This window comes from Salvelinus sp. IW2-2015, linkage group LG35 (assembly GCF_002910315.2).
Source record: "Salvelinus sp. IW2-2015 linkage group LG35, ASM291031v2, whole genome shotgun sequence".
Taxonomy (NCBI): domain Eukaryota; kingdom Metazoa; phylum Chordata; class Actinopteri; order Salmoniformes; family Salmonidae; genus Salvelinus; species Salvelinus sp. IW2-2015.
Window position 1 is genome coordinate 7243664 of NC_036874.1, and position 18831 is coordinate 7262494.

Below are 18831 nucleotides of genomic sequence, written 5' to 3' on the forward strand. Positions count from 1 at the left end.
CGTCAACAACCCTGCCCTCAACAAGTTACCTGTGAGTATCTCTTCCACACGCGTCTTTACACCTGACCAGACAGGGACGGGACCTACACACACAGTGATATTTTTGGGGCAAGGGAATGTGGGCAGTAGAGTGTGTAGGGCTTCCCAATTCTTCTTCACATTTTGTGTCACAGTGTATTTGCCATGTCTTTATCTATCTGAGCTAGCTTGTGTGAATGTCCCTCGCCTTTTCTTCTGTATTGCCTCATCAGACCAAGAGCTTCCTGGACTTCAAGGCAGGGGTGCGCTGTGTCATATCCTGGCTCCACCTACAAGTTCAGAGCGAGCAGGGCTGGTGAGTAGGGTCTTTTATTTGAATACTTTTTTTTTTAATGCATAATTTCCACCTTGGACTAATCATGTATATGTGGAATGGATAGTTGACACGTTCTTTCTCCTATGGAATCACATAGAAGGTAGCGGTTGCTCCAGAGAGGGAGGGAAAAGATGCCCTGTGGAGTTGAGACTGTAAGTAACATGTTCTATCCCTCCTATCTGTGCAGGCGTAGGTTTGACCTGCAGAACCCCTCCAGGATGGACAGGAATGTGGAGATGTTCTTGAATGTAGAGAAGACCCTGGTTCAGAAAACTGCCTGACTCGACCAACCGTGTTCCTGGTGCCTGACATGGAGCAGAAGCAGGCCAATAAGCTGAAGACATCATCAAAAAGACACAGGTAAGACACGCCCACCCAAATCGCACCAACCAATGGTAGGATTGTTTCACCACTCACCAGAAATTCAAATGGCATCATAAAGCTACTCTCCTTCCTTTCCTTTAGGGCTCCATCACTGAGGACAAGTCTAAGGCCACCCATCATATCTACCCTCATCAACCCAGCAGGAGGATGGTAAGTGATGTGCTCTGCTGAGAAGAAGAAAATAAAGCTCCCCCTTGCAATGTATATATCATCTACTTTGTTACTTGGTCCCATGTGGCTCAGTTGGTAGAGCGTCTCTAAATTGCTGAAATGTACAAAAAATTATATATTGTATATACATATGCCTACATTCTGGTGTAGTCTGGATTGTGCTGTATCTTTGAATCTAATTCCTTATGGCACCTTAGAGGCTTATTCTACTCTCATATCACATTTCAAGAAAGTGAAATGTGTGTATACAGTAATATACTATATGAAACAGTCTTCCCGTACACCCGATCGCAAGGAGCGCAAGGCCAACGCCGCCGGGAAGAAGAGGAGGCGCTCGCCATCTCCCCCGACCACCCCAGCCGAGTCCCGCAAGAAGGGTGGCAAGAAGGGGTGAGTCCCCCTATAGCCACAGATCTAGGACCAGCTTAACCTTCCCAAAACCTAACCTTAGCCATTAGGGAGAAAAACACTAAACTGACCATGGATCAGTGTCTTGGGAAAACTCCACCGACCCTTGACCTCTTCTCCTGTCCCCAGGAACCCTGCGTCTCACTGGAAGCGTCGTGGCCACCGTGGCGAGGACGAGGAGGAGGAAGAGGACCTGACCAAGGACATGGAGGACCCCTCGCCTGTTCCCAGCATGGAGGAGGTCACTTTGCCCAAGAACGGTCAGTTGATTGTCCAACTRGTCCCTCTCATTGTCTCCCTCTCCCACATCTGCTCTCCTCCCTCTTGATCCTTCACTCTGTCTTCTTTCTCACCCATACCCCTCCTCCTCCTCGTGTTCCTCCCCTCTCTTCTCCTTCATTGGCTCAGTCACTCTAAATCACATGTTGTAAATCTCCCATTCTCTCTCTCATGGTCCTGTTTCTTTCTCTCAGTGCATCCATCTTATGCTTGTCACCGTGTTGACTTGCAGTTTATTCAACTCTGTAGTAACTGCAGTTTTTTCCCCTGAATTATTTATTTTCTAACTGTTACACACCACACATGTACACTCTGTCCTTGCCAAGATGGCATGGAGTTGCCCGGGGGGACTTTCTACAGTGGTGCATTGAATGGAGTGCTATTTGAGCTGGAAGTGCTCTAAGCCAAACGCACTTAACTAAAAATTGCCTTTTTGGACCCAGTCCCATCTGCAATGTCCCACTTCTGCAACCCCTCCCCCCTCTGTATCTATTTCCGTGGTTGCTTTTGAAAAGAGAGCTTACAAGAGAAAAGAGAGCCAATAGCCACTGTCAGTGTATTTCACCACTACCATACTCTGGCTATTCTTCAGCCTTTTTTCCCCTTCCCTGTCCTCAGTGAACTCTAAGAAAGACAACGAGAACACCCCAGTGAAGGGAGGGGCAGTGGCTGATTTGGGTGAGTGTGTGCAGAACTATTTCAGTGTTTAAGTATCTACCTGTCTCAGTACTAAACTGTCAATCACCGAGYTGTATTGAGTCAAGCAATGGATAGAGTGATGTCATAACGTCCCCTCTCGGTCTTCCAGATGATCTGGAGGATGACTCTGTGGTCTCTGGAGGCAAGGTAACACCAGCTTTTCCTTAACCTTTAATGATTGCCTCTAAATGCGGTCTCTTCTTCATCGTAAACTGTTCCCTATTCACCCACAACCATAGTCGTCTTTGATAGAMCTATGGTCAGATTATCCTAACCCCCACTTCTTAGCAAATCCAGAAGGGAGATGGAAAAATATCTCACCTGGTGTCTGTTTTAGAGGCAATGTCTACCCATTTGTAGATTTGGGCCCGGTTTCCCGATAGCGATGGAACWTAGGCCTACGGCTGTTTTTAACAATGCATATTTCCTACAACTGCCGAAGACATGCATTTCCAAAAACACCACGCTGAGAGAACGGTCACGAAGTGCAGCGTTGGAACATGTGTCCATACTGATAGGATCGAAAGAGAGTGCTGGTCTCGATCAGCTTTCTCCATTCAAATCTTTCTTTAAAATTAGAATTATTTCACAATACTGATGACGGATCAGCTCCTATTACCACCTATGGCTGCTAATATTGAGTCTGTTTATTATAATGCTTACCCAATGACAACGCACTAAGTCACCAATTTGTCACATCATTGCGCACGTTAGGCTACACARCATGAAATATATTGAGACAAATTAGACAGTAGCCTACAAGTACCAAAATAGAACTCTGTTGTATCCATCGCAAAGATATTGGCAACTTTTGTATTTGTAGTCAACTTTGTTCTGAAGTTATCAGCAGTCAGAGACTGATAAATCATGTGATTCTATGTTTAGCGGAGGTCTACTGTGTATCAAGTGACGCGGGAGGGCAAAAAAGCAGCTAACAATGCACTTAGCTYTTCTACGAGTGGTTTGAGGCATGCGTTAGATTACGAGTGTTTTCCAGTGCAGCGTTAACTCATTCAGATCCAGTTTTTCTACATTTGGGATGGGATTATTCCTGATTTAATCTGGAAATACTGCTTTTCTAACATTTTATCCTCTGTTCATATATAATAGAAACTGACCAAGAACTAGCCAAAATTCTGCTCTCCTTTCTTGCCTATGTTGATCTGATCCCATCCGTGTGACTCTGTCTCCCCCTGCAGGAGGAGGAGGAGCAGGGCAAGGCCGAGGTCAACCGCCTCATCGACTCCAGCGAGGACAACGTGACCGAGCAGACCCACCACATCATCATCCCCAGCTACGCCGCCTGGTTCGACTACAACTGGTGAGGATGGCCCCACTGTTCTTAGTGTGTGGGGAGTGTATCATGGGCTGTATTTTATGTTTGTGTCTTGAGTTTACCCCGCCCCCTTCTCTTTCAGTATCCACGAGATTGAGAGGCGTGCACTGCCAGAGTTCTTCAACGGCAAGAACAAGTCCAAGTCCCCAGAAATGTGAGTCAGTGGAGAACACTGCCCAACACATCAACTCACTCAACCCATTAAAGAACTGCAGACGCACGCTTTCACTAAGAATCTTTCATAGTACAAACACACCCATTGCTGTCTAACACATGGCGTCCCTGTTTGTTCCGATCCTTCTGTGTTTTTTTTCTCAATGTGTTTGTCCCTGTCAGATACCTGGCCTACCGTAACTTCATGATCGACACGTACCGGCTCAACCCCCAGGAGTACCTGACCTCCACCTCCTGCCGCAGGAACCTGACGGGAGACGTGTGTGCCGTCATGAGGTGAAGGGTCAAGGGGTTAACGTGAAATGGATTCCCTAGGGCAGAAGTTAGGACATTGTTCGTCAGGGCACACCGTATGCAAGACACTTTGTAATATGTGTTGTTTTTATAGGACACGTTTAGGTTGTCCCTTACTGTTCCAGTTAATTTTTTCCCGTTTGGTGCTTAATGAATATGACCCAGGTTTAGTTGGACTCACTGATCAAGAGTGATGATTGTGGAGTAAATTCTTTGCATATATCTGTCATGTCTCTCTACTAGGGTCCATGCGTTCCTGGAGCAGTGGGGGCTGGTGAACTACCAGGTGGATGCTGAGAGCCGCCCCCTCCCCATGGGCCCCCCGCCCACCCTTCAACGTGCTGGCTGACACCCCCTCTGGCCTGACGCCGATGCACCACCGCCCCCCACAGGTTAGAGAACAAACTACATGGAGCTATGGTCATATTTCTTTCATACTGTCTAGTCCTTTCAGGTTGTTGGATACTGAGGGAGTAGGGGCTAGGGAAGGGTCTTTAAACCCAATCCTGTTAGTGCCGATTAGCGAATTATATCCAAATACACATACAGGCGTTGTGTGTATGTAACCGTTGATTTTGATTATTAATGGGTCATACATGTTGTGAAAGTATTCACTGCATCCTCTGACCACAGTGTGATTCCTTTCAACCTCCCACTGTCTCTCCATCCAGCCTTCTAGATCCCTCTGGCCAGCAGATGCTCAACTCCCAGAGAAGGGCAAAGACAAGCCCTCTGACATGCAGAACTTTGGCCTGCGTAATGACCTCTACTCCAAGAAGAACCCCAAGAGTAAAGGAACCAGCGGCGGCCGAGAGTGGACCGAGCAGGAGACTCTGCTCCTATTGAGGTATGTCAGTCACAACAGACCAGCTGCCAATCACAAACATAATCTTAAAACCTACCAGCCTATCAGAACCCTTCTCATTCCTCTATCTCCTCCCTACCAGGCTCTGGAGATGACAAAGACGACTGGAACAAGGTGTCGGAGCACGTGGCTCGCGCCCCCAGGACAGAGTGTATCCTGCACTTCCTGCGTCTGCCCATCGAGGACCCTTACCTGGAGAACTCTGAGTCGTCCCTGGGCCCCTGGCCTACCAGCCCGTACCCTTCAGCCAGTCAGGCAACCCCGTCATGAGCACCGTGGCCTTCCTGGCCTCCGTGGTGGACCCCCGTGTGGCCTCCGCTGCTGCCAAGGAGCCCTGGGTACGTGTTGTGGGGCTGGGTACGTGTTGTGGGGCTGGGTACGTGTTGTGGGGGCTGTCGGTACGTGTTGTGGGGACTGGGTACGTGTTGTGGTGGGCTGGTACGTGTTGTGGCGCTGGGTACGTGTTTGGCGACTGGCACGTGTGTGTGGACGATGTTGTGGAGCTGGGTACGTGTTGTGGCGACTGGTACGTGATGTGGCGACTGAGGGTACGTTTGTGGCGACTGGGTACGTGGGTCATTTGCAAGGGGTGTTTTATCACAATGTGTTGATTCACAAAATAAATATTTTTAATTTGTATGTAATATCACGCTTCATGTAGTGTGTCGTAATATCGCTGTGTGTTTGAACATATCTGTGTGTGTGTGTGGAGGAACTATCACAAGGTGTGAGTCTGTAGCTAACTACAGTGTCTCCCTCTCTCTCCAGAGGAGTTTAGCCGTGTGCGTGAGGAGGTGCCAGCAGAGCTGGTGGAGGCCCATGTGAAGAAGGTGCAGGAGGCGGCCCGCAGCACGGGCAAGGTAGACCCCGCCTATGGCCTGGAGAGCAGCGGCATCGCAGGAACCGCCCCCGAGGAGCCCGAGAAGACCGGTAACACACACACTCGGAGCAGAACACATGCATTCAGATATTCGTACACACAGTCACACATTTGCAAAGATGGATAAAAAATACTCTTGTGCGTACACAAACATAAAAACGATCACATGGTATACAACATTGATCGGGAGGGGGGGAAACATTGATCGGGAGGGGGGGAAACAATAGTTATATATTGGGATAATTTTTTTTTTACTGTTTTGTCAAGATCACTATTTTTGCGATAGTTGGTTGTACCTGCACCAAAACTCCAGTATTTTTTCTTCATAGCTCATTCTCCATCTTTTTAAATAAGGAGCCAATTTGATATCAGCAATTTTATTTCCATGACTGWTAGACTCGTTTTCATGGCTCTCTTGTCTCTGCAGAAGACCTCTGGTGAGCAATTTGTTTGGAACATCAAATCTCAATAAAGTCACAGTATCGAATAGCAATACATATAGAATCGTGTAAACACACAGGCCTTCATATAAACACACAAAAGCATTCTCTCATCACATACATCCAACATACTCATGKATGCAATACTCACTCACACAAAATACCCACCCATATACACACCCCCCACATTTAGACGGAGTACTGAGTGTTACCAGTGGAGGGCAGCAAATGGCCAAGACACAGACAGCCCACAGCTAACAGGTTAGGGCGAGGCTGCTCGTAGCCAGCTGTCCGCAGGTCACCTTATACCTACCTCCTGCGTGTGTGTGCGCTCACGTGGGTAAAGCCAGATGTTTATTCTCACCAATACATTTTGAGGTACCAGCTGAAATCAGGATGGCCAGTGGGGGGCGACGTAGAGGTTTCTTCCGAGTGTTATGTCTATGTGTCCGGCTGTCGTGGTAACCAGTGGATTAGAACAGCAGATGGGGCGTGGGGGAAGGGGTTGAAACTGGGTCAACACACTATGCTACGGCCTCAATGCCTGGTACACACACAGCAATCGCTCAATCAGCAATTATACATGAATYAATACATGTTACACATACATGCATTAACAACTAATAAATTGCCTAYATGCATTCAATACCCTCCCCAAAGCAGTCTACCATCTCTCATACAGGTCAATACTCGCATAGTAAAAACGCGCCCAAATGCACATGCGGACATGTTTTTTTCCAAACACACATTCATGCACTCTCACTCGGCATCGACTCGCTCACTTTCTCCCACATTTGCACAAACGCTCGCTCGCACGCACWCACACATACTGTCATTCCTAACCACAGTAATGTCTGAATCATGGTGAGGTTCTACTTAGGATGCGTCATCTGTTTGTGATCAGTTTCTCTGAGAGATGTCTTGTTCTTTGTCTAGCCCTCTTCTCAAAGCCCCTCCCTCTCTCTCTCCCTGTCACTGTAGAGCCAGCAGAGACGGAGAAGATGGAAACAGACTCCGACTCCCAGCAGCCTGACAAGGTGAGACGGCCCAGGGGTGAGGTCTTTAGTTTAGTTTATTAATTCAACCATTAAAAAGATTTACCGGCATACATAAAACTGAAAAAGCCATACATGCACATGAGTTATATCATGGAGGATAACGCACAATAAAGTCTGGGACTTATTTCCATTGTTAAATCATGGAGGATAACACACAATCAAGTCTGGGACTTATTTCCATTGTTAAATCATGGAGGATAACACANCATGGAGGATAACACACAATCAAGTCTGGGACTTATTTCCATTGTTAAATCATGGAGGATAACACACAATCAAGTCTGGGACTTATTTCCATTGTGATCCTCTTGAAACAAGATGGCAAGGCAAGATGGAACACGGTTGAAKACAGTATGACAGCGAGATAATGTAACAAAGAAGAACAACATCCATCTCATCATTGCAGTTACATCGTAGGGGACATTCATATGTGCACAGAAGACATCAAACAGTTTTTAACTTTATTTTTAACGCTGGCAGTCGTACAGTCTGCCCCTCCATTTACTACTCTCCGTCTTTCGCTTACTCTATTCTCCATCCATCCTATCTCTGTGTTTAGGATGGCCACGGGGCAAATGTAACACCACAGATAACGTTAGCAGGAGTTAGCCATGCATCGTTGACCACTGGTTGAAATCTTCATTAACCTTCACTAGCCATCGCCTATCCACGCCGGTTCTAGTCCCGATGGCTTTACTGCAGGCTTTTTGAAATGCAGGGAATTAGCTTTGACCCTTGTTCGGTTTTGTGTATTTTTCTCCTTAGCTCTCAAGGACCTGTCTAGCTATAGTCTTCAGTTAGGTGTTTCTCAGTTCTGACCTGCATATACAGTGTATTCAGAACGCTTGACCTTTTCCTAATTTTGTTACGTTACAGCCTTATTCTATAATTTATTAAATAGTTTTTTTCCCCCTGCCTTATCGACACACAATACCCCATAATGATAAAGCAAAAACAAGTAAAACATTTTATTTTTTTTACTTKAGTATTCAGACCATTTGCTCAATACTCAATACACATTTGGCAGTGATTACAGCCTTCAGTCTTCTTGGGTATGTCGCTACAAGCTTGGTACACCTGTATTTGGGGAGTTCCTGCAGATCCTCTCAAGCTCTGTCAGGTTGGATGGGGAGCTTCGCTGCACAGCTATTTTCAGGTCTCTCCAGAGATGTTTGATCGGGTTCAAGTCTGGGCTCTGGCTGGGCCTCTCAAGTACATTCAGAGACTTGTGCCGAAGCCACTCCTGTGTTGTCTTGGCTGTGTGCATAGGGTCGTTGTTCTTTCGGAAGGTGATTCTTCACCCCAGTCTGAGGTCCTGAGCACTCTGGAGCAGGTTTTCATCAAGGATCTCTCTGTACCCTGCACCGTTCATCTTTGCCTCGATCCTGACTAGTCTCCCTGTACCCGCCGCTGAAAACCATCCCCACAGCATGACGCTACCACCACCATGCTTCACCGTAGGGATGATGCCAGGTTTCCTCCAGACGTGATGCTTGGCATTCAGGCCAAAGAGTTCAATCTTGGTTTCATCCGACCAGAGAATCTTGTTTGTCATGGTCTGAGAGTCTTTAGGTGCCTTTTGTCAAACTCCAAGCGTGCTGTCATGCCTTTTACTGAGGAGTGGTTTTGTCTGGCCACTCTACCATAAAGGCATGATTTGGTGGAGTGCTGCAGAAATGGTTGTCCTGGAATGCTAGAGCTCTGTCAGTGACCATCTGGTTCTTGGTCACCTCCCTGACCAAGGCCCTTCTCCCCGATTGCTCAGTTTGGCTGGGCGGCCAGCTCTAGGAAGAGACTTGGTGGTTCCAAACTTCTTCCATTTAAGAATGATGGAGGCCACTGTGTCCTTGGGGACCTTCAATACTGTAGAAATGTTTTGGTACCCTTCCCCAGATCTGTGCCTCGACACAGTCCTGTCTCTGAGCTCTACGGACAATTCCTTCGACCTCATGGCTTGGTTTTTGCMCTGACATGCACTGTCAATTGTGGGACCTTTATATAGACAGGTGTMTGCCTTTCCAAATCTTGTCCAATCAATTGAATTTACTGCAGGTGGACTCCCAAATTGTAGAAACATCGGAAGGATGATCAATGGAGACAGGATGCACCGGAGCTCAATTTCGAGTCTCATAGCAAAGGGTCTGAATACTTATGTAAATAAGCTATTTCTGTTTTTTTAATTTTTTATACATTTGCTAACATTTCTAAAAACCTTTTTTTGCTTCGTCATAGTGTGTAGATTGCTGAGGATTTTTATTTATTTAATCCATTTTAGAATAAGGCTGTAACATATCACAATGTGGAAAAAGTGAAGGGGTCTGAATACTTTCCGAAGGCTCTGTAAATATAATCAGCTGTAACGCCACAGTCTTACCTGTCTCTGTCTCAGGCTGAGTCTAAGGATGAGGCGGAGAAGCCCAGTGAGTCTGCTGAGAAGCTGGCTGAGGGAGAGAAGGTGAAGAGCGAGATGACCGAGCCGTCGGAGCGGGAGGAGGGAGAGAAAGAGGGAGGAGAGGGCAAGGCTTCAGCAGGTAGAGTAGATGGTTATTCCGCTTCGATTGAATCATCCATTTTTGGGGGAGGGTCGGATAAGTCCAGCATTGACTTGATTGATAATGTTTATGCAATGTTTTCAGACAAAGACGAGGAGGCCATGGAGACCTCGGAGGAAGACAAGGAGAAGGAGGAGCAGGGAACGATGGAAGAGGAGGAAGAGGAGAGGAAGAAGCTAGAGCCGGACGGGGGGGAGGGGAACATTGCCACTGCAGCCGCCGCTGCCCTCGCCTCAGCTGCCACCAAGGCCAAGGTGACTTCTTCCAGAGGGCCATGGGGATAGCACTTTGTATATCGAGCCCCAAGACTACACCGCAAGCATAGCGCTAGCTTTCAGTATGTGCTGTTTTTGGTGTTTGAAACCAGAAGTAGCAAACGGAGCCGACTGTGCCAGTTGGGAAACGTCAACGAAATGCTTGAAATAGACCTGAGGCCTTAACAGATGCTTCAGCAGCTCCAGCTCCATTCACTCATGCTATGCTTGTGCTGCCGGTGTAAGCATCTCATTGATCGGTGTGTCGTTTTACCACCGGCTCAAAAGCGCTTGCGCTACTCTTACACTACCTGGCCAGTCTAGTTTGGCGAAGCTTTATATTTCTGTTACATCTCTTTCCTCTGTATTTCTCCCTGTAGCACCTGGCGGCGTGGAGGAGAGGAAATCAAGTCTCTTGGTGGCTCTGCTGGTGGAGACTCAGATGAAGAAGCTGGAGATCAAGCTCAGACACTTTGAGGAGCTGGAGACCATCATGGACGAGAGAAAGAGGCTGTAAGTAGTGGCACCGAGGTGGATTGTGGGAAACGTAGTTCAGTGGGAGACTGCATGCTGGGTTGAAGTCGCTTGTAGTTTCAGACCCCTTGGGGTGTGAAAGGATTGGATATGCTCTTGATTGTAGTGGTATCTAGGCTTATCAGTGTCAGTTGTCATCCATCCAGGCATTTCAGAGACGTGTGTGTGAGGGAGAGCCACGACAGATGGATAACTTGGAAGGACAAAGAGCTGCTTTTGGGAGTGGGCCTATATCTACAACATGAGCAGACGTGAAAAGCGTCAATATTAAACGTTTGCATTAATAATGGTGGTAATAATGAGGGGTAGTTGCAGAGTACACAGAGGATAGTAGAGTAAAGAGCATGCAAGCCTATGAAGGGAAAGCGCTTTGGGGGGGGATCAGGCATCGTTGCTTTGTCCATTTGGGTACATGGTTTAAGAGCAGTAAATAGTTAGTCAACTAACTGCTGGGTAGATAGTGGGCCTCTAGTCCAGTGGAAAGTGTTTGTGTCAGGAGTGTAAACTGTAAAGCGTGGAGCTGCTGTGGACCGCAGCCTGATAAATAGTGCATGAAAAAGCCACGCAGTCGTTACATAACCCTCTGGAACAGCACCCAGGCTGCCTCCTCCTTACCGTTACCACAGGCTGTAAACACTGGGTTATACACACACTCTCATACGCACACTGTGTCTCCGTCTTTAGACATACACACACACACTAAAATAAGGGCACTCTCACTGTCTTACTACTCCACACTTTTCCACCACTACAAATGTACTTAACAGGGCACACACAGGGAATAGACTTCTCCACCTCTCCCATCCCTGTGTCTCTGTAGGGTTTCTGGTAATGGAATTCACCCGTTGATTCCGTGTCAGAGAGAGTATTAGTGGTTTATTGCATGCAATCAATCCCTTTTCGACATTTCCAGCCATTGCTCCTCTCTCCTTCCTGCTCCCAGAGTGGTCCTGTTTCACTGCCCCTCTCTTCCTCCCACAGTCATTCCATTGCTTTTCCTCTCTCCTTCCTGCTGCCGAGTGGTCCTGTTTCACTGCCCCTCTTTCCTCCCCACAGTCATTCCATTGCTTTTCCTCTCTCCTTCCTGCTTCCAGAGTAGTCCTGTTTCCCTGCCCCTCTCTTCCTCCCACAGTCATTCCATTGCTTTTCCCTCCTCCTTCCTGCTTCCAGAGTGGTCCTGTTTCACTGCCCCTCTCTTCCTCCCACAGCTCATTCCATTGCTTTTCCCTCTCTCTTCCTGCTTCCAGAGTGTCTGTTTCACTGCCCCCTCTCTTCCTCCCCACAGTCTCATTCCATTGCTTTCCTCTTCTTCCTGCTTCCAGAGTGGTCCTGTTTCAACTGCCCCTCTCTTCCTCCCCACAGTCTCATCCATTGCTTTTCCTCTCTCCTTCCTGCTTCCAGAGTGGTCCTGTTTCACTGCCCCTCTCTTCCTCCCCACAGTCTCATTCCATTGCTTTTCCTCCTCCTTCCTGCTTCCAGAGTGGTCCTGTTTCACTGCCCTCTCCCCCTCTCTTCCATGTTCTCCTCTTCCTGCTTCCAGAGTGGTCCTGTTCACTGCCCCCTCTCTTCCTCCCACAGTCTCATTCCATGGCTTTTCCTCTCTCCTTCCTGCTTCCAGAGTGGTCCTGTTTCACTGCCCCCTCTCTTCCTCCCCACAGTCTCATTCCATCGCTTTCCTCTCTCCTTCCTGCTTCCAGAATGGTCCTGTTTCACTGCCCCCTCTCTCCTCCCACAGTCATTCCTTCTTTTCCTCTCTCCTTCCTGCTTCCAAGTGGTCCTGTTTCACTGCCCCCTCTCTTCCTCCCCACAGTCTCATTCATCGCTTTTCCTCTCCCGCTGTACCGCTCTTCCCCTCTGTCATAATGTCAGCTATCGTGATCAGCTTGTCTTTATAGCTTATACTCTTTAATTATTCCTTTCTCTTCTTATTCCTCTCCTTCGTTTCTTTGATTATCAATCCTGTTTCTGTATCATCACCCTGCTCCATATACCACTGTTTGACTTGATGTATCGCTCTCTCGCTCTGTGTTCAATTAAATTAGCTTTATTGACATGATTATCTTTTCAAAGTGACACTATGAGTAATGACCACCTTAATGTCCTTGTGGACAGTGGGCTTTTGAGAATGATAATCATGATAATAGTATAAAATTATGATTCCCACCCCCCCCTCCAGTTGGAGTTGCAGAGCAGCAGCTGCTGACGGAGCGCCAGGCCTCCACATGGAGCAGCTGAAGTATGCTGAGATGAAGGCCGCAGCAGATGGAGCACAGCAGGCCAAACGCAGCGGCCCAGGCCCCGCACCCCCATTGGTCCCCAGGGCCAGGCATGCACCACGGAACCCTCCCACCACGGACCCCCTCCCCGCATGCACTCTGGAACGGCCCCCGGACCCGGGTCCACCCATGGGTCCCCACCACCCAAAACAGACAGGTTAAGGACACACACACACAGGAGAACACCATCTCTCAGCAAAGAAGCACCCAAAAGTCCCTGGAACTATATCCAAGGCAAGGGAATGACACCAAATATTAGCTAGGAAACATTAGCCTTTTCAAAAACATGGTTCCAGCACACTGATTCTGTGATAGGCCAAGAGTCTCACCAACCTCCCTTCGCTGTTTAGGGCCAATGGGGGAAGGGGCCCGGTCAGCCCATTCCAGGGCGCATGAGCTAGGGCCCCCCATGCAGCATGCCCATGAGGGTCCCCGCCACCCTGGAGCCCCAACGGCATGTGTGAGTACACTATCCGTATCCGCCTTCAGATCCTACTCAGCAGAAAGTGTGTGTTGGTGTGTCCCATTCTCAAAACCAGTGTGTTCTCTGTCCTCAGACCCTGCCCTCGCTGTACACCTGATGGTATGCTCCCACGTCTGTGGGACCTCAAGCGGCAGCCCCAGCACGAGTTGCTGACAACTAAGATCCCTGCCCCCAAACAAACACACCCAACAACACACCACCTCTTGTAAAACCTCAGCTTCATTGATGGCCTTGCCATGGCTAGGTGTTTTCTCAACTCAAAAACTCCTCCTGGCTTACACACAACACACACACACCACCTCCCTCTCAGGGCACAGCGTCAAGGAGGCTGTGACTCTGGCCCTCCTAGTAAGAACACTGTTTTCTCCTTCAGTCAGTCTGGTGTGGGGCAGATCAGATGGGCTCCTCCCAGTCATTTTAAAGAATATATTGTGTTTGTTCTCTATTTAAAGAGATATGAAGCTAATATTTTGGGAGAAAAATCAGAGAACTCCCACTTTTCCCTCTTTCCCTTCACTTTTTAGAATGACACTAGTCTCTTCCTCCTTCAGCGGAACACCAACATCCCCTCTCTTCCTCCCTCTCCCTCGCGTTCCCCCCAACACAACAACCAACAACCCCTCTCTCTCCCTCCCTCGCGTCTTCCCCCAACAACACACCAGGGAGATGGTTGATCATTTAGGGACGTGTGTTGTGTACTGTAATGAATGGGATCATGAGGGTTTCCTTACACACAGAGGGAGACAGTAACCTCCCTTCACACACACTCTCTCACTGAGAATCTACTCTCCACTTCGCTCTTCTGAAGCTAAAACACTGTAGCCGAAGTGTGTGTTCAGTTGTTCGTTGTTGGCGTGTCAGAAGAGCAGAATGGCGTACAGCAAGACAGGTGTTTGATGAGTCTGCTGGGCTGCTCTGCCCCCCCCCCTCACCACCACCCATAGCCCCCACCAGCCAGGCGTAGCACTGTACTACTCACACACTTCACTGAACCCTGCTCTAGTACACTGGGGGCTGCTCACACACAGGCCTAATATCCCACTGACCTTCATCCATCCTTTTAGTGAGCTAGGTATGGTGATATAGTTGTAGTTAAAAACCATGTGCTCTTCCTCAGTGGTGGAGTGGGCTTCTGGCTGTTCTGGTGCTGATAATGTAGCTGCTGCCGCTACCTAGCGCTACCTCTCTTCATCCATCTCCATTCATTTCAACACCCCTCTACACCTTTCTGCTACCTCTGCCTCCTCCCCTTCTTTGTCTGTCTGCTACCTCTCTAGAACTGCTCTTGCTCTCTGCTAGCTACCTCTCTGCTCTACGCACCCCTCTGCTACCTCTAGTACCCCTCTCTCATTCGCTGCCCACGTGACTGCTGCGTTACTGTTACCCTCTCCCCTCAGGTAGAATATCACACACGCATACACACAGCATCTCTCTCACGCTCTCACACACTTCCTCATTCAAGGTCTTTCCAGTCTGTTATATCACAAATGATGAGAACCCCCTTACATCTTGTATCTTTTTTCAGTTTTATGTATTTTTAAGCATAAACTTTGTGTAGATTGAGTTATCTTTGTTCTTGGAAGTTTGTAGCATTTTTATTTTATTTTATTGTTTGTTCGGGTTTGTTGGTACTTAGACCTGGACAATGTCTAATAAATTGTTTTTGTATGAAGTGATGTCTGATATTTTCAGTAGTTCATTTATTCTGAACTAAATGTTAGATTTTGTTCTTACACTTGTTCGGTTTTTATAGATTTGTATTATTTCAGGGAGTGTAAAATATCTAGACTAGAGCATGACGAAATGCTCACATTATCCTGGGAAATAGTTAAGAATATTCTCTTTCTTTCCTATCTTTCTCTATACATATTTCGGGGTAGAAATGTTATGGTTGCAAAAAATAACTAAAGCCATATTTCATATTAAACACTGTCTGACACACAACCACACCTCAAACCAAAAAAAGTCTCATTTTGTCTGGTGAGGGGTCTAGGACAAAGGGCAAGGTGCTACAGGGGAGAGATGGTCTTTGTGTAGTTGTTTTGCTGTTTAGGCTCTTATGCAGCAGCTGCAAATGCATATGAGGAAAAATGATAACCGCGTCTATTCATCCTGGTGTCATTTAAACTCTAATCCCAGGCAGCCAGCACTGTAATCTGGTGAGAGGGGGGGGGTTTCTCTGACCATGGAGATTGGCCAGGAGGATGTTATTGAGAGGGATGAGGGACGATTATGTCTTGGGTTGGGAGGGGTGTTTTTTATTTTTTTATCTGAGCAGCCGTAGAGGAGGGAAACTGATCACGCAGTACAGATACAGTAATGACAAAGCATCACCCTTTAGAACAGAGTTAGGCAACCCTGGTCCTGGAGGGTCACAAGCACTTCGTGTTTTTGATTTAACCAACCTGGAAGACCGGGTGTGTTGAATTTAGGCAATCACTGAACTGATCAATCAACTCAGATGGTCAGGTGTGGTGCCTGAAACAACAGGGTTGCATACCCCTACTCTGTAAGATCTACTTCTCTTCACATAAACAGGCTCAATGTTTTGAACAGGTCCTCTCCAGATCTGAAAGGGCATCTACACTGAACAAAAATGTAAACGCAACATGTAAAGTGTTAGAAAATCCCAGAAATGTTCCATATTTCTCAAATGTTCTGCACAAATTTCTTTACTTACCTGTTAGTGCGCATTTCTACTTTGCCAAGATAATCTATCCACCTGACAGGTGTGGCATATCAAGAAGCTAATTAAACAGCATGATCATTACACAGGTGCACCTTGTGCTGGGGACACACCACAGACGTCTCAAGTTTTGAGGGAGTGTGCAGTTGGTATGAGAGCTGGTGCCAGACAATTGAATGTTAATTGCTCTACCATAAGCCGCCTCTAAATGGTTTTAGATAATTTGGCAGTACGTCCAACCGGCCTCACAACTGCAGACCACGTGTATGGCGTCGTGTGGGCGAGCGGTTTGCTGATGTCAACGTTGTGAACAGAGTGACCCATGGTGGTGGTGGGGTTATGGTATGGGCAGCTACAGTCAACAAACACAATTGGATTTTATCGATAGAAATTTGAATGTGCAGAGATACCGTGTTGAGATCCTGAGGCCCATTGTCGTTCCATTTATCAGCCACCATCACCTCATGTTTTAGCATGATATTGCACAGCCCCATGTCGCAATGATCTGTACACAATTCCTGGAATCTGAAAATGGCCCAGTTCTTCCATGGCCTGCATACTCACCAGACATGTCACACATTGAGCATGTTGGGGATGCTCTGGATCGACGTGTACGATAGCGTGTTCCGCTAATATCCAGCAACTTTGGACAGCCATTGAAGAGGAGTGGGACAACATTTCACAGGCCACAATCAACAGCCTGATCAACTCTATGCGAAGGAGATGTCACGCTGCATGAGGTGGTCACACTGAGTGGTTTTCTGATCCACGCCCCTACCATTTTTTTGTAAGGTATCTGATTCAGATTCATATCTGTATTCCCAGTCATGTGAAATCCATAGATTATGGCCCAATGAATTTATTTCAATTGACTGATTTCCATATCTGAACTGTAACTCAGTAAAATCTTTTAAATTGTTGTATGTTGAGTTTACATTTTGGTCTAGTATAAAAGCATGGCAATATGGTGGACAGGACACCTATCCAGTCCTTGTGTTTTACCAGTGGTCACAGAGGAAAGAAGACAAGGAGATCAACCTCCCGATCCACAATCCTCCTTTTGTCCTCCATGCACTCTCCTTCCTCCACTCCTCCCCAGCTGAGTGAGTGGTAGAGATAGATGCAGCGAGAGAGCATGCTGCTGATAGGAGCGGGGATAGAGACTATCTGCTCCCTGAATGAGTTGAGATGTTTCATAATTGACACAGTGTCTCCCTCTGCCCTCCCACAGCTGTGCCGATTCTGCCACTGCCAATGAGCTTTACTCTTCACAACTCAAGCATAGCTCTCCTTCACGCTCCCCTTCTCTCCTCTGATTTCCCCCCTTCATGTCATTCTCCTCATTTTACCTTCACCTTGATTTTCAACATTTTGTTTTTCTTCTCTGCTCCCTCTGTAGTCCCATCTTCCTGTTCCTCTCTGGTTGCTTAGGCTACAGTTTAAGTACCCTTAGTAATTGAAGTAGCCTAACATGCTGCTATTGTGTCAAACTGTTTTTAGCATCAGCCCAGCTGTCTTGCTTACCAGTAATGGCAATACTGTGTCAATTTCATCCTTCCCTTCGGGCCAATAGTCCAGCCCTAAGTGCTTGATTTAGTGGCTGTAAACATAAACAGATGCATAAGTATCATCCATAAACAGATTCATGAATATGAAGTGATTTGTGTTGACAGGCCTTAAACAGGTCTATGAATAGTGCATTGGGAAGAAGAGGATAGAAGTGTCCTCCTTACCAAAATGCATACAAACCTAGGCAACATTTTCCCAGTTTCTGTGTGTGGATGCAATAGATGCTCTGTGCCATTGAAAACATATTTCCAGCGCAATGCAAATGTAGGGATGGATGAAGCAAATAATGCCAGCCTGTGTGAGCAACACCATCTGTTTTTTAGCAGTGTGTGTGTGTGCATACGCCTGTGCCTGTGTAACAGGTAGGTTTCATCTCTATCTGACGCACAGAGGGTCCTTGCCCTTTCACGGAGGATGTTGCCATGGCGACATTCTTTCACTGTATAGCACTAGAGCAAGTAGCGCCATGGGCAATCCATCACACAGGTTAGTGTCAGAGAACAGTGGCTTAGTGCTATAATGATAATAATCATGGACTGCATTGAAATAGTGCTTTCACCATGCGTCAAACACTTCACATTGTGTATGGTTAACTCCATCCACTACCAATACATGGCATCCACTTAGAGTAGGTGGTGCACGGCAGCCATTTTGTGCCAGAGACTTCACCACACATCAGCTTTTGCAGTAAGACAAGTGTGTGTGTTGTGCTCCTGTCTGACAGGTTGATGTCTCATACTGTAAACTCTGAGGGGGATGTGAGCGAGGGGTTTATTAAAGATGGAGGATGTTAAAGTAGGGCAGCGGTTCACACTGCCAGAGGGGGTGATGGGGAAGGGAGTGACGTATGCAAACCTCTTCTTATCTCTCCTCTCCTTCACCCACCATCCCTCTCCTCACAGACATTCTCATCTCATTGTTTTAATTACTCCAACGCAGGTATCAGACCATATTAATATACGGTAGTATTGCCCAACAATTCTCACTTATTAATCAATATTTACTGTATTTTTGGAGGGAAATGGTCAAACAAGCTTTAAAAAAAAAAAAAAAGTCTTTGTACTGCAGTCGCCCATCTATCCCTTCTCCCCTATGAAGTAACCTTTGACATGTAAATGACCCTGAAAAAAGCC

General features: G+C 47.1%; 1 long non-coding RNA gene and 1 pseudogene across 1 annotated transcript in view; both read left to right on the forward strand.

Moving 5' to 3' along the window:
- LOC139022522 (uncharacterized) overlaps positions 1 to 18831 on the forward strand; it is an 89198-nt gene that overhangs the window by 2436 nt on the left and 67931 nt on the right. The gene's annotated exons all lie outside the window — the stretch shown is intronic.
- LOC111958663 (SWI/SNF complex subunit SMARCC1-like) lies at positions 1173 to 13121 on the forward strand (annotated as a pseudogene).